At 33.7% G+C, this 15,673-nt stretch overlaps 1 pseudogene; it reads right to left on the bottom strand.

Annotated features, from left to right (window-relative positions):
* Positions 1-310: 310 nt before the first annotated feature.
* On the bottom strand, positions 311-429 carry LOC120581774 (uncharacterized; annotated as a pseudogene).
* Between the last annotated feature and the right edge of the window lie 15,244 nt (positions 430-15,673).

Here is a 15,673-nt window from a genome sequence, read left to right on the forward strand (position 1 = left end):
CTACTGACATCCCAAAAGTATTGAATTGCATTCTACAAACGAAATTGAATTCATTCATAGTAAAGAAGCAATTTTCATTTTTGTGTCTGTGCCCATCATGACTGTCACCATTTGAATTCTCCTAATTCTTAAAGAAAATAAATATGCTAATTTATTAAAAGTTACCCACATTGGAGTTTTGCCATGAAACTCTTTTATTATTATTATTGTTATTTATTATTTTAAACTCTTTTAGGCAAGGCAACCCTTGGTTGACCTCACAGAATGCAAGGACCTTGTTCATTTACAATCCTTTATTTTTTATTTTTTATGCCTGCAGCACCTGGTCTTCCTACGTGGTCTCCCACCCAAGTACTAACCAGGCCAGACCCTACTTAGCTTCCAAAATCAGACGGGATCGGGCTTGTTCAGGGTTTCATAGCTGTAGACATGAAAGTCTTTTGACATCACCAGATATAAGGCTGTGAGTTTTCTGTCATTTTTAAGACTGATAAAATATCATTATTACCTTTTCCTAGATCCAAACATTTATACTGTCAAAGATGAAATATAATATTCTTTTCAGAGAAGAATATTAATCTGGCTTTTAACTTTTTGAAATAGAAAGCAAAGTCTACAACCCCAGGATTGGTAGAGAGATATTGTATTTTTTAACCTCAGCATAAGTGAACTGTGTCTTAAAAACACCTCAATCTTATCTTGATAAATGCAATATAAGCCTTGAAGAACCACTATCCTCTGTAATTGCCTTGATTAAAGAAGAATAAAAAGGTTTGACAGCAATCAAAGGGCTCTCAAACTCTCATGTGTTAACAGCCATTATCTTCCTGCTTCCAGTGTGGAGGTATTGGTCGAAGTAGGGGACCAGTTATGCCCTACTGATAGTCTTTGATTAATACATTTTTTTCTTATTCTGCAAAGAGCTAATCAAAATTTTAATTTGCTAATCAGGTTTTCTTTTGATTAATGCCACAGTAATCATTTAAGGAAATAGAATACAATATAAAATGTCCCTTGCTAATAGGATGCTCTCACTAGTGTGGCAAAAGCATTTCTCTCTACTGTGTGTTACCACTAGATATTTGTGAGATATAATATTCTCAAGTAATTAAGAAATGACAATAGAGTGATAATAGAATTCAGCTGACAAATATGGTATATTCAATCTAATTTTTTAAATTAGTGATGGGATTAGTCTGGGTTTAAGGCTCTGTAAAATAACCTTTCAATAAGCATGATAACTGTCTGCTGGGGTTGTTTTATTCTCTAATCAGTTGATCTATGGTGTATAGACTCCTCTTGTTTCTTTAGCCAATCAAATTCAGATGTAATTTAATTATGTTGCTCTTAGTATTTATATACGTAAATGTCTCCAATTTTGATTATAGTTTTGGTAGAGCTGTCATTCTGAAGACTAGTAAAAATATCTTGATGATTTCAATACTTTAACTAAAGAGAATAAGAAAGAAGACTTTTAATAAAATGAAGATTAACTTTGAATCCCAGCCAAAATGTTCATTTCTACAAGATGATTAAATAGAAAAGATTTTAAGTGCAGAATTTTATGCATACTTATTTTATTTTCCTTGTTTTTCAAATATAGTAAAATGAACACATATGGTACCATTGACTGAAGATATTATTTTCATACTCAATCACCAAAACTGTTAGGAAGCCAAAGGAATTTAACATCTTGATCGCAATGCACTCTTGGCCAGCCTTGGTGAAACAGTTCATACACATAAATGAAGTTAAGATGATGAGCCATTAAAAATCATGTGACTTTTATGAAGTTGAATTATCCTTGCTTCCTTAGGGGCCCATGCTGGACATTCTAAACAGTCTCTGTTAAACTTATTGTCTCAGTCATTACTTCCAGGCCTATTGTTTTCTATGAATCATTACTTTGCCCTCCTTATAGATTATTATGAGACATTGTCATATTGTCCTCATTGTTATATTATAATGAAATATGTAACATTTTATTTTTTGATAACATTGAGTTTTATTGATGTGGAGGTGAAGACTACATAATCCAATAAGAAATTTTAGATGTGTACCTTCCAGGAGAAGGGGATATATTTGAGGAGATCCTTAAGTTAGAATAAGTCAATTCGAAATGCTAGGATTCTAGGTAAATAAAAATATTGTTTATATACTGACTAAACTTACTCTCTGGTGAGTATTACCCACAAGTCACCAAAATACACTTGGCTAGTGATAGGATTTGATGGTAACTGATGTCTCTACCTTTTCTTTTTTTCCATAGGAAAAAAAAAGTATGTACTTAAGTGGAAAACTAAGCATTGACCATAGTCCTTTAGTCTCACCTCATCCTGATTCAGCGAAAACTGTTTTACAATGTTGTAAATTGTAGATAACCTCTACTGGTCCAACAGAAGTTCAGATGAATTACCTCCCCATCAGATGGAAAAGATAGTTTTGCCTTCATTTACACATACATTTCAAATTCCTAATCTATATATTTGTTTTACAGATTCACTTTTAAACCACTTTTAATATCTGTCTGGTTCCTTCACTGATTGATTTAAATAAAATCTTTTTATCCTTTTTTGAAAATTATCATTTATTACTTCTTTCTCTAGGGCACATATTTTCAGTGTCAGTATTATTGGCATTTTGGTCCAGATAATTGTTTGTTGTGAGAGGCTGTTCTGTGCATTGTAGTATATTTAGCAGCTTCTCAGGCCAGTAATACCCCCTCAGCTGTGGCAACCAGAAATGTCTTCAGGCATTACCAGAGGTCCCAGTAGAGAATATTTAAAATCACCTCGGGTTGAGAACCACTGCTCTAGTGTAAAAAATATATATGCTATAATTTTCTACAAAGAATTAATGTCCTATGTTTATCCATTAATTTAACTAATGTTTATTGATAGCACACACATATACACAATTGTTTGTGAATAAGTCAGTCACAAATTTGCTTTTAGGAAACTTTCAGCTAATTTCATTTAAGATCATATGTTTTTTATGCAGATCCTTGTTTACCTTTTAGTCCTTGAAAACATTCTTTGTTACTTAAGGAATATGTTCCACCCTGCCCCCCGCCTTTTTTTTTTTTTTACATGTTTTCTCTTTTTATCCTATCTCTTTCCTTGGCTTTTTTCACTTGTTAGCTAATTAATGACTCTAGTCATGGCATAACAGCATGCTACATATCTAGGAAATAAGTAAGCAATATATGAGTGTGTGTTAAAACTGTTATTAATATGGTCCTTTGTTCTCCCTGAAAGTTCCCGGAATTTGGCCATGTAGGTAACTCCTAAGTCAAAGATTAAGTGAGAGACTATGTGGGCCCTTAGAATATATTTTGGCGTACAGTATATAATATATGTTTAAAGAGATACTTATATTTAAGACATGTCCAAGATACTATAGTTGAGCTTAGTGATAATCAAGCCAAGCTAGGAATAAAATTATTTACATATGGTCTATAGGAAACAAATATACCATATCTTTAATGCCAAAGATCTTCTGACAGTTATTCTAAAAGGGAGTATGAGAAAAGTTTTATAACTTGACGGTTATGGTAATGACATGATGGTAGATAATGTCCTCAGAATAGGTAGTTTAGGTGGATAATGTCCTGCCTAAACTCAAGCACAGATTTTATAAGGCTGTTTTCATCAGTAAAAATCATAGGTCAATGCCTCCTGTGCTCCCAGGGGACATTTCTGTAGGGGCAACAGTAAAGGTGATGTAATTATTAAGACTCAATCAGTTACTATATATTTGCTGAGTGCATTCTATATACTGTTCTTGGTGGCGACGATATAGAATTAAACTGTAAGATAGAGACATTACCTTTAAAAATCTTGTATCCCAAGGCAGAAGGAAAATTAATTATTGATGAAGAAAAGATAATTTCAGCTACTAAAATGTGCTAAAAATATATAAAATAGAGTAAAATAGTTAAGTCTAACTGACGGTTTGATTCGTGGGGCTGGGGAAGGCATGGTGGCCTCTTTGACAACAACCTTTGAAGAAAGTTTAAATGTTGAGAAGGAAGCAGACCTTCTCAACAAGTGCATAGGTTTGAGTTGAGAATGAAATTGTGTCTCAGAAAACACAAACTTAGAGTGCGACTGGGGTCAGTTGACTCAAAGGTGTGGAGATAAAGTGGTGGTGAATTTGGAGACTTAGGCTGGGGCCAGATGAAGTGGGGACTTGAAAGCCGTGGTAAGAAATCTGTTTTATTTCAATGGTAATTTTTTTTTCTTGATGCAATCAGGTTCATTTTTCTTGTTTTTATTTTGAAACTTTTTGTCTTAGAAAATCCTTGACAAGTTTGAAGGAAAATGTTTGCATCAGAAAAAAACAAACAACTTTTTGAATAAAAAGAAATGTCTGTATAGAAAGATTGTATGGAAAATGAACTCAAATTAGTCTTCAGCATTTCTTTTTTCTTTTACCTCTTCCTTTTCTTTCTCTTTCCTCCACTTCCTCCTTTCTCTTCTATAAAGGAAAGCTGCTATTGCTGTCTCCTGTCTAGAACACCGTAAAGGACAATGACCAATGTGTTACCAAGCGGGTTTTTAACACTTAATGTTAATGGATATGAAGAAATGAATGAACAGATGACTCAATAGACAGACAGCAAGCAGGATCTCTGGTTTAAGACAGGGATTGTCCCAGAAACAGTTTTTAAGGATAGAAGGCCAAGCCAAAGTACTTGGGTGAAGATATCAAAGAGTGTTACATAGATAACACCAAGAATGAGTCTGTCAAGAGGCAGAACCAACAAAGGATACACTTGGAAATTAACTGAGAAATCGGTCCAAGGTGAACACAGTAAGATGTCTGTGGGATATGGGTTCTTGACTTCAGAATTTCAAAGAGCATTTCAGGCTAGAGAAAGAAAACAAGAAAATTTTGTAAGTGAATTCAATACATTTATTAAAGGTACATACATTAAAAATAATTAAAATCTTGGAAAGATCACTATACTTTATTCAAGAGGTATAACATGTTATTCTACATTCTATTAGTGTATAAAAGTACTACAAAAGATATTGGTTATTACCACAAATAATCCATCAAAAAACAAGGTTTATGTCATATAGCTTTTTGTTTCTATATGCTTCCTTACTAGAGCAATAGAATATTTAAATTTTATTAAACCTTAAAATGTATTTATATTACACTGCCATTCACTGCGTATAATAATATAATTTAAAATGAGGACTAGGCACTGCTTTTTAATTTAAATATAGGTATATCCAAAAGGGAATAAGCTCACGTAAACATTTTCAAGTGTGTTAAAAAAAGAAAAATTGAGAAAGAAAAGATTATGTGATAGAATTTAACAGAGGAGGAGCAAAAGAAGCTTCTCAAGATCAAAAGCTGTATATGAAAGCCCTGTTGGATAGCTTCACTGTTTGAAAACTCTAAGATACTGGCCTAAATCCCTAACTGTAGAAATCCATTTAGGCAATTGAGGGAAACGGTAGATACAATCACAAAGTGAAGGTAGAAAGTATAATTGACCACTAATGTTCCATTTGAGTTTTGAGCCAGAGAGGAGTCTTTTTTTTTCCCAGGGAAAAGAGCAGAATGATTTTAGGCACAAAATGAGAATTAAATGTTTTCTACACCTTTGCTCCTCAAAGTGGAGCTTATGGACCAGCAGCTTGTTAGAGGCACAGACACTCAGGCTCCAGCCCAGACCTTCTGAGCCAGAATCTGCACTTGAACAGATGCCTAGAAGCACCACGTGTACCTTTAAGTCTGAGAATCTCTGCTGCTCACTACTAAAGAACATTGAGGGAAATTTGGGTTGAATTGTCAGTACAGGATAAATGGCTAATTACTAGTCTTAAGGAAGTGATACAAGTGAGAGCAAGCCAAGATTTGCCACTTAAGATTCTTTAGAGTTTGGGGTTAGCATTGAGATTTGGACCAGAAGCAGGATTAAAGAATGTGGAAAGATGATTCTATAGTATGGTATTTGGAGTCATACTGACAGTTCTGAGCCTACCAAAAAGAAAAAAGAAAAAAAAAATGTTCAGCTGTATTTTCTCTTTGGAGACCTTGAAGAAGATGGAAAAACTCTTTTTCCTACATTGTTATTTAATTCCAGGTTCACCCTGTAATCTGTGCCTTTTCTTGGAATACTTTTTATGTCTTAATTCCCATGCTCTCTCTCCATCACTCAAAGTGTTCCTTCCTATCTTTTCATGCCCTCTAGAAAGTCATTTGGAAGTCATCAGATGGATTCTGAACTTCTTCGACTGTACCCTATCTGTGACATTGAATTGCATACAATATATGTATTTGAACTTGTCCTTCACAGCCCTAATTGCTCTAATTTTTAAGATGTTAGCCACCTCACTGACTAATTAGGCCTCCTGCCTTTAGTTAACTCTTGGAGGCCTGGGTGTCACTGTTGTCATCAGCCACCAGAGATGTCTCTATTAGTTTTTATATGTATAGGTTCATTCACATACTTCCTCCCTCATTCATTTTGCATTTCCCAACTCTGTATTAGATGGCAGCTTAGTGCTGGGGATACAGGGATCTATAAGCCTCGGGCATGGCTTTAGGGGAGCTTAGAATGATAAACATACAGATCTCTTATAAACTGGCAGCGCTTACCACTTATTTGTTTATTATTTACTTTCTAATGACGAGGAAAAGCTGGACAGTCTGAATGGGCCTCTTTTTCCCTCTGACAGGCTATGGTGTATAAAAATGAACATTTATGATAACAAATAACATTACTTAGTTCTTATTCTTTACCAGGTAGGGTTCTGAGTTGATTATCTGCATTAATTCACTTAATCCTAACAACAATCCCTCCCCCCGTCCCTACCCAATTTTCCAGATGAGATGAGAATACAGAGTAAAGTAACTGGCTTGGTCCATATAGCTGGCAAGTGGAAGAGCTCAGATTCAAACGGAAGTGGTCTGGCTCCAGAGTCCTTACCTCAAAAGTCACTTTGATGCACATTGTCATCTATTGCATAAAGCATCTCTCAATATCATTTTGATAAATGAAAATAATATTTCCCCAATTTACATTCTAATACTACTTTCCACCCTCTTCTATATCAGAGGTCTGCAAGTGATGGCCCATGCAAAATTCACCTTATAAATAAAATTTTTTTGGAACACAGCTATGCCCATTTGTTTACATTTACCCATGACAACTATTGTGCTAAAATGACATGGGGTTAGTCATTGTGCCAGAGACCTTCTGACCTGAAAGCCTAAAATACTTATTATCTGGCTCTTCAAACTAAAATGTGTCAACTCCTGTTCAAACTAAAGAACAAAATCAATTCATAGCTTCCATATTACATAAAAAATTTTTTGAAGAGAAATGCTTTCATGTACTAAATATAACATTTGTAATGAAAATGGAAGAAAATAAGCTACTTATATTTTAGTCATGTAAATTTCTCATAGTCTCAGTAAGAATTATAGGATAAATAAGCAGCCGATTTGTGCCATTGCTAAGTGTCCTTGATAAGCATCAGTGATCCTGGTGTTGAAAAACTGGGGTTGCAATCCACAAAGTAGCAATAGTTACCATTTCCTTTTATTGTTGTTTCATGTCCCCAAGCTAAATAATACATTTTTGTTTGCAATTATTTAGCGCAACACAAAACTGCAAAAAAAATTTACATAATAATTTGTCTCATAGTGAATACTTACACTATAATTGGAAGAGAAGAGAAAGAATATTTGCCTTATTTCAGTTATTGAAATTCCAAAACTTGAAAAACAAAAAGTTAACAAATCATTTAAAAATTTTTTTCACTGTAAGTGGGAATACATTCAATGTTTATCCTGATCCATCAATGCTTTTTATTATCTTTTATTTTGTTTCACATAAAATATAAAAAGTATACATTGAGTATATTTTTTTACTACTTAGAGTTTAATTTGTTTTTAATAACTTAATAGATGAAATAAAAAGAGCAGTTGATTGAATATGCATCATTCTAATCTGGGAGTGCATTTAGGGAAAGCAATTAATCATTTGCACAAAAATTTTTTTACATGACAAGTAAAGAAAAGTGTAATTAAAATAAAAATGGCGTTTTAATAAAGTGGAAAGGGATTTTTTCTTAATCACTCTGTTATTGTTCATCTGGGATTGTGAGTTCATATTTCTTACAGAGAAATATTGATTTGACTATTGATCTTATTTTCACTGAAACTATAATTTTTAAAAGTAGACTACTCAAACCTTTTCAAAATAAAAAAGAATTACAAGTACTGTTACATATGTAGATTAGTCTTTACCTTCTGTTTCTTAAAAAGAGAAATAGGTATCCAAATATGCAATTTTAAAAATCATGTTTGTTGGTTAAATGTAATGAAAAACTGAGTTTGGTTAGAATTAAGAATTCAGACACTATTTCTAAATTTTGACAAGGAATGAATCTATGGACTTAAATTTACTTAAATTTTAAACAAATTTGACTTAGAGTGCTTTAGACTCTGAGCTATTTATCCTTTGAAGTTTAACTATATAGTTACTTTGGACACATAGTGGCTTTTTCTCAAAACTTTTCCCATGGACATTTGATGCAAGTTTAACTCCTTTTTCTGGTTGTCACTGAAGAAAGTCATGACTTAGTTTATTTAGGAAAGTAAATTCATGTAAAAGTGGTTCATTTGAGTAAGTAAATTGACTTCTTTGTGTTTTACAAATGAATATTCAGAAGAGAATAGCTTAATTTATTTGTTTTGCTTTAAATAGTGTAGGCTCTGGATATTTAGGATATTATATCAAAGCATGGAGGGCTATATTTTTTATCATTACATAAACTTGGTAGGAAAATTTGTTTTGTTTTGCTCAATTTTGTGAATGAAATGAAAAGGATAGATGATGTTTCTTTCCCAGAAAAGAGAACCTGACTTCATTTGGGTATCTGCACATCGTTATGTACTCAGAAACTTACTCCTGATAATATTTGAGGAGTGTTATCAAATAATGATAAAGTTGAAAGCTGTGGCCAAGGGAATAGAAAAATTTCATTGCATACTGCTTACCTGTCCTAACTGTTCAATTTAGTCCTTGACTGGCAAACTTTCCTAACAGCGGTGCTCTTAAAACGACCTGTCTACTTTCTAACTGTGTTTTCTCATGCTTCTCAGTTATTTTCTCAGGTATTATTTTTACTTAGAAGATTCTATTAGCCTCTTCAAGCTAAGGTAAGACAGCAGTCAGCCAGCCAATATATGTGAACAAGAATTCTAACCCATTTAACTCTTCTTCTACTTACTGGTTTTGTTTAAGCTCTAGTTCCCACAGAGAAAAGGAGTTAATTTGGCTTCTACATTCTACATTTGGCATTAAGGAATATTGTGAGCCTGAGTGAAATGAGTTTCTTCTTCTTATTATTGTTTTCTTCAATGACACCATTTTGGAGAGAATGATAAGCAGCCTGACTGCTGTATATTTCCAGACCCAGCCATATATTTCCAAATAAAAGAGGCACTGAAATTTATTAAGGGCCAAAGGGCCAAAGGTTCTTTTTTTTTTTTAATTGTAGAATTATAAAGATATCAAGTGAGTCGAGGAAAACCTTAGCCATTGACAGAAAACCAGAGCTGTAGAATTACTTGAGTGAATCTAAGCTAGCACACTCATTTTATAGATGAGAAAGTGGAGGCCAAGATAGGCTGTCAAGTAAGCTAATTGCAGAACAGAGGAGACAGCATATTAAAATGAAAAGAAACAAGCTTTGGAGTTTGTAGAACTGGGTTCAGTCATAGCTTAGTTAATTATTAATTATCTGATATTAAGGTAAATGGTTTAACCTCTGTATCCTTATAAAAATGGTACCTACTACACACAGGTATAAAATGAGAAGGCAAATGTTTAAACATTTAGTGAAGTGCCTAACACATGGTAGGCATGGGATTAATAACACTTTCCCTTCTCAAAGAGGCCCAAGAATGTTGATATTCAAACCAATCCTTTTTGATTGTTCCTTCCTTTCATATTCATAATTCTATCACTCAGTGAGTTTAAAATGCTGACTCATAAGCTGTGTGTCAAAATCCTTCCATGACAAAAATTGATTTGCTAGTGTGTGTTAGGTTGATGGCAGCAAGGTCAATTGAGTTCGATTTGCTTTCCTCTCTAAGTAATCAACTTTGTATATGGAGACCTTAAAAGACCTGGAGAGTTTTAAATGTTTCTACTCAACAGATGTTTATTATTTAGATATGAAAGAGTTCATTTAACCTCATTGGACAGTGATGTTTCACAAAAAGATTTTGTAATTTCATGATGAAAGCTTAAGTGCTTTTATTCATTTAAAAATGATTCCAGCACTGGCTTTTTAAAACCTTAAATATTCTTATCTTAAATATTACCTCCTCAGAGGGGTCTTTGCTAATTATATTATCCGAAGAGGTTGCCTTGTAATTCTCTATCTTTGACTGTAGTTTTTGCTTATCTTTTCACGATAATTTGCAACTACATTTGTTAATGTTTGCTTCCTTCACTGGTTTGTAAACTCTGTGAGAACTTGGGCCAAAGTCTATTTTGCTTATCATTCTATACCAAGCACCTAGTTCCAGTTGTGGCACGTAGGGAAGGGGTTTAATAAAATATATGTTGAAAGAAAAAAAATTGTCCCTTACATGAGGAGTTTGGAGTAGAATGTGACAGGCAAATTCTGAATCTATTATAGAACCTTGCTTAGAAGGCTGCTTGGCTTGAAAGGGGTCAATGTAATTTTTTAATTCTTCATCTTATACTGGGATAGAAAGTTGAATGTTAGAGACCCGAACATTCATTTTTGATAGTGAATTTTTTTTCAGTGCCATTTATTGTTAGGCATACTTTTATTTACTTAGGTTATTCATCAAATAATCATCAACCAGACCCTGTGTATCAAGCACTGCACAGATAGGGCTCTTTCTTCGGTAGACTCTAGAACGAATGAGGAGACTAACATTAATCAAGTAAACATACACATGAATATATCACTATATATGGTGATAAGCATAATGAAGAAAGCAAGGAAATCCCAATTGTAATGATAGGGAGAGAAGTCCCTGAGATTCTTTCTAAGGAAGACACATTAAGATCTTTAGTTCCACCAAGTAATTTGGGATTTGTGTCCTTCCCTTAGATCCATTCCTCTGCCTAGGACTCCTGACAACTTCCTCTCTGCTAATCTTTTATACAAGGAGAAGCACATTGTTTCCTGTATAGTAGCTGCTGGCTCATTTCCTGTTGGATTAACTGATGGATACTTTCACTCTATTACCAGGCTCATGTTGTCACACACTCTTGGATTTTTCTCAGGACCTAGCCCAGATTTACCTTAAATATAAGTTAGATTTTGATCAGATTCAGATTCTTCCAGTCTTCTTTTGCTTTGAGCCTGCCTTCTTTTCTTTCTACCTCCTTCACTCCATCCCAGGCCCCTGTGGGTTCCATATTTACATATTCACTTTACTGATGACTATGAAATTTGGCAGCTGGACATATTTATGTTTTTAACCTTTGGATCAGAGGTTCTCATTCTTAACACTACTGACATTTTATGTCATAATTCTGAGTTGCGGGGCCTGTCCTGTGCATTGTAGGATGTTTAGCAACGCCTCTGGCCTATGTCCACCAGATGCCAGTAGCACTACTCTCTTAGTTACAACTGAATATGTGTCCAGACATTGACAAATGTCCCCTGGGGTCAGAATTTCCCCAATTGAGAATTAGGTATGCTTTCCAGTAAGCAAGATATGTTTACTCATTTATTCATTCCATCACTCACTTAACAAATATTTATTGAACATCTACTTGGTGTCAAAAGCTATCCAAGGCATTAGGAATATAACAATAATATTACAGAAAAAGCTTTGTCCTTATAGGGCTCACATTTTTGCAGAGGGAAAATATAATAAATAAAAAATAGTTAATGTTAGTTTATGAAAAGGACAAGAAATTGAAAGAGAGCAAATAGAGAACACTATTTTAGATAGCTAATCAAAGACAGTCTCTCTGAGTAGATAACTTTTCAGCAGACACATAATGTAAGAAAGTTGAGAGGTTTTTTTCGTGTGCGTGTGTGTGTGTGTGTGTGTGTGAAGATCTTGGACAGAATCATTGTGGAAAGAAGGAAGCAGAAGGTGGAAAGTCCCTGAGTGGGAACAAGCTTGCTGTGATCGAGAAACAGCAAGAACCCCAGCGTGGCTGGAGTTGACGGAGAAACAACTAGGTCAGAGTGATAGATCCTGAGTATATTGAGAAGTCATTGGAGAGTTTGAGCTGGGCAGTAATGGAATCTAAGTTTTAATCAGAAAGAGACATTCTGATTGCTTTGGATAGAACTGACAATAGTAAAGGAACCAAGAATGGAATTGAAGAGACCCATTAGGAGGTTACTACAAGAGGATATGTGAGAGAAAATGTGGCTGGAACTAGGGTGATGATACTGTAGGTGGTGAGATAGTGTTGAGTTAAGAGATGTCATATGAAGGAAGGCCTAGATATACCTGCTGATGGATTGGATGTTGAATGTGAACAAAATAAAGGACCGAGAGTGACTCACAGGAGTGAGCACTAGGTGGCTATTGATGCATTTTCTGAAATGGACAAGATTGGGGAAGGAGCAGGCTGGGTGGGGTTAAGAGCTTAGTTTTGGATGTTTTAAGTCTGAAATGACAATTAATGGGGATATTAATTATAAAAGTAGTTAATTTTACCTCAATTATCTGTTTTTCCTCAAGGCAAAAGTGCATAAGTTTAGTTGGTACAATCATTATTTTTTAAGTGAGAAAACTAAAAATGCAAATTTTAAGTGAACCAAGATATGTACTAAAAAATAAAAGCCCTAAACTGAGACTCTGAAGTAGTAATCTTAGTGACAGTTGCCAAATAATTTTCTTGCATTTTTATATTAAAACCGTAGAACAGAAAGCATTTGCTATTATACTTTGCAGCAAATAGAAAGTAAGTACAAATCCAAACTGAAAATTGTCTCTTTTTTTCTCAATTTTGTTAAAATGAAGGGTGAGATTATGGAAAAGAAAAATATGTGAGTGATTAGATTTACCATAACAGAATCTGATCCACTTCCTCCAAAGGCCATTTTGGGTCCTGGTCTTTCTTACCCATTTATCAGTGTGAGTTAATTCCATGGATCACTGGGACATTTTTCCTGAATGTTTCCTTCATAGTTAATGCCTGCAGGCTTTGAGGCCTTTAGTAATACAATGATTATACTCATAATAGCAGTGATCTCTTTTCTCAAAGCACCTTATTATATTGCTACTAAAATCCTAGTGTTTTCTACTCTGCCTTTAGTGGATCTCTAGGGTGAAACAAACAAACAAATAATCAGATGATAACTTTGAAAAAAATAATATTTAGGTTTTCAGCATGGAAACAAGCCACCATTTGTGAAATGTTTTCAGAATATCACTTAAAAATGTTCTTTTATGATAACACATTAGAATTTAAAAAAATAAAATATATTAATGGATCAGTCAGTGTTCTGTAGAAAACAGGAAGCATACTCAAATAAGGTAATTGAGGAGAGTTTAATGAGAAGAGCAAGATTAAGATAAATCAGTAGGGGATGAGAGGTACCACAGGACTAGAAGCAAATTCCTACCTTTAGGTATGAAGGGGAAGTGGAGGGGTGAATTTCAGAAACTCAGGGAAAACTCCTGTTGGAAGAGGACGACAGGTATAAACTGTGGCCTTTGGTAGATAATCGCAGCAAACTAGAGACAACATGGCAAAGACAGATGAAAACTTCAATCTCACTTTCCTCTACACTCAAGGTTCCTTGACACCACCCCCTCCCACCTTCATTGCTCAGTCTAGTTAAAAAATAAGAGGCCCATTGGGGCACATCGAGCTTCTTGGTATAGAATATAATGAGGAAGGGTGAAGACTTGTTCTGGAGAGGTAAATCCAGCACATTGATTAACACTACCTTTTTTGCGGGGGGGGGTCTCCTTTTTAAAAAAATTTTTTATATACATTAGCTCCTGGAATAGCTTTGTTCAGATATTCTCAACTATTTCTCTGAAATTGTTTTTAATGCTTACTGCATAGGCTTTACCAAGCCAATTCAACCACCTCTTCTCAAACCGATGCCACTCAATTCACTTGCATATTGCTTTGCTTTGTAAAGCCATTTCCTGAATTGTTTTCCTGATATACTGTACTATTTTCCACCTAATCTTTAACTATGGTGTTACAGTTTCTGGCTTGTTCTTTCTTTCTTCTCCAACTATTTAAATATATCTCAAGATCTGGTCTTACCCCTTTAGTATAATTCGCTGTTTGAGGTGTGTGGAAAAGCAGGGAGTTGGAGGTAATAGAAATATGTAGGTAGAAAGGTAGGTAGATATTTAGATAGATAAATAGATAATTATGAGAGAAACACTGTAAGTTATATTAATTTCAGTTTATTTCATATACATATTAGTCAAATAATTATCATTTAAATAATATGAAAATGCCACTTTTAATTTTTTCAAGTTTCTGAAGGATTCCATGATAAATATGGTTTAATGTAATTTTGAAATAATAGCATAGTAGCTGGGTTTATTAAACATATTATAGTTAAAAATGAGTTTCATTGAAAAATTGATAAAAAATATTTCTTCAGAAGTGAAAAATCTGGCTATAATTTTTGAGTTTGATAAATGATAAGAATTTAATGTTAAAATTAAAACCATAACCAAAAATTTATAGTTGAATTAGCATTTTTATATTGAGCAAAATGAGAAGATATTTATTATGTTAGGTAAAAATGCTTCCTTTTTGAAAGCAGGCAGATTTATAACCATTTTATTAATGAAATCTTGTTCAGTATTAAATAAAATTTCTAAAATATTTAACTGTCAAATTCATACCATTTTTATTCTTATGAGATTACAAAATGATTTATAACGTATCAAAATCAATTCTAATGTAATTTTCATTTATGGGATACAATAATCACAACTTTTAATTAGAGTATAATTTAATTTTTTAAGTTTATATTAGCACAGAGAGCCTGAATGAGATGTGTTTGAATAATTTACTACCTAGAGGAGAGCACATTGAAAATAACCTGATTAATTTTGTATCTTTACATTATTAATTTTACATACTAGGTTCATATCTCTTCCACGCATTGAATTTCTGTGTTTTCTTTATTACATTTTTATGTTCCAACAATCCTTTTCTCTTTCATATGGATTTTGAAGCCCTTGAAAGTAGAGAAGCACAAGGTTAATAATTCTCTGTCAGAGAGCATGAGAGGGAAAAACTATTTTTATAATAAATCCATGATTTTTATTTGCTTTTTTTCCACTGTGTTGACGTTTCCATTGACAGTGTACAAAGCAAAGGTGGCAACAATGCCAGCTCTTAGCACAAATCAATGCAGTGCCACCGACTATACCAGAGGTCATTGAATTCTTCACATCATGTGCACACAATTTTTTTTTAATTATTAAGAATTTATTTTTAGAGAAGTTTTAGGTTCAAAGTAAAATTGAAGAGAAGGTACAGTTTTCCAATATACCTCCTGCTCCTCCCCCATGCATAGCCTTCCTCATTATCAACATCCTTCAAGAGAGCAGTACATTTGTTATAATTGGTGAACCTACATTGACACATTGTAATTCCCCAAAGTTTGTATTTTACATTATGTTGCACTGTACATGCAATGGGTTT

Source organism: Pteropus medius, unplaced genomic scaffold (assembly GCF_902729225.1).
Source record: "Pteropus medius unplaced genomic scaffold, Ma_sr-lr_union100, whole genome shotgun sequence".
Taxonomy (NCBI): Eukaryota; Metazoa; Chordata; class Mammalia; order Chiroptera; family Pteropodidae; genus Pteropus; species Pteropus medius.